This window comes from Protobothrops mucrosquamatus, unplaced genomic scaffold (genome assembly GCF_001527695.2).
Source record: "Protobothrops mucrosquamatus isolate PMUCROS unplaced genomic scaffold, P.Mucros_1.0 scaffold218, whole genome shotgun sequence".
NCBI lineage: Eukaryota > Metazoa > Chordata > Lepidosauria > Squamata > Viperidae > Protobothrops > Protobothrops mucrosquamatus.
The window spans coordinates 889,369-891,129 of NW_015386571.1; positions in this window are offsets into that span (position 1 = coordinate 889,369).

Below are 1,761 nucleotides of genomic sequence, written 5' to 3' on the forward strand. Positions count from 1 at the left end.
TCACCTGTTCCCTAAATCGAATACAGGCCTCTCTTAATATATCTACATCTTGTCTGCAATAGTAAGCCAGAGCCTTCTTTAGTTTAAACACAGTACCTGTATTAGCAGAGTGCCATTTCATGAATTCTTCTCTCTCCCCGGGCATCATGGTTTCAGGACTGTAATACTTGGTTTCAGGGAGTGGTCCCACGTAGTCTTGGTTGGCCATTGTATTGAACAAGTGGGGGAAATATCCTTTGCTGCCTTGAAACCCCATAGCTTTGGGCAATTTGCTTAATTTAAGGAGGAAAAATGAGAGGCTATCAATAAACTGGATCTTATAATCCGGTAGGGTGATACACAGCAGTTTACCCCCCTGACTTATAAGCTGAACCCTAACCTTTTCACGGATCAACTGCCTCAGTATTAGGTACCCGTCATAACCTTTGGAGTTGTGAGCGATAAAAGTACAGCCTTTAAACTTATGATTTATAAAATTCTTTACAAACTGCTCCAGGCATCTAATACCATAACAATCCCACCTCACAACATCTTTATCATCCCCATCCTTCAACATATCCCAGGCGCACGCATAACTAGGTATATGGATGCCTGTCTCTTGACAGCATTCAAAATCATAAATGATATACCTTTCGTCTATTCGCGGCCGGTCCACCGAATCTAGAAAGCATAAATGCCCTTCCAAGCTTTTAACCTTCTCAGAGCACTGTCCACACTTGGTTTCCTTGCACTTTTTGTGGGGGCTAAAGACGTAAACCCCACACGTTTTACAATATTCTTTATTCTTACAGTCAACTTTTCCCTCCATAGCAAGCTGTGTGTGTATTTCAAGACACACCTTAGAGTGGCAAAGCTCTTTGCACCTATAGCAGCGCGTCTTCTCCTCCACCACCTGCTGACATTCTTGGTTGAGGCATGCTCTGCAGATATATTGACAGCCATGATTACATTTGTGGTGGTAGGGTGTGTGGCAGAATTTACAGAAATATCGTTCACCCAGGAAGCCCTTGATATTTTTGATGCCATAATAATGCTTGTCGTGTAACAATATAAACACTATTTTTTCTTGCTGGGGGCTACCTGTGACAAAGAACCGCCATCCGTCCTGCATATAAAACAAGATCTTTATAGTGACCCTTAAATATTCTTCAAAGAGGTGTATCTGAGAAAAGTCAATTCTGTTTTCTGTGGAAACCCCCAGTCTATTGTGAAGTTCCCTGGCACTGGTAATAATTTCTTGGTTTCTAACATCCCCACCAATCAGCCAGAGCAAACAGCTAGCAAAACACGGAAATTCACCTCCCACATTGAAATCTACTAGGTGCTGTCTTTTTTTCTCCAGTACTCTGGTGAGCAGCATGGTGTTTAACTTCCTAAGACCTCCCCCCTCCTTGTTCTTCATGACTGTAACCACTAATTGCAATAACTCTGTAACCACTAATTGCAATATCTCTGCCTTACTTTGAAGCAGATTTTCAACACTGGTCAGCAAATCATCGGCATTTAAATCATTCATATACCTCCTAAGAGAAAAGAGAGGATGATTTAACCCCTCGGCATCCAGCCGGAGTTGAACAAAATCGTTTGGACCTATGTCCCTAGCAACATTATTCAAAAGAGTCTGTATTGCATTATGAATAGCCTCTATAGCCTCTACAAAAGACTGGATTCGGTCAAGATTAACAAATCTATAGCGATGATAATATTCCACAGCCCTGAAATTTCGGATAGGCTTTTCCCATTCCTGTACCATATCCAGAT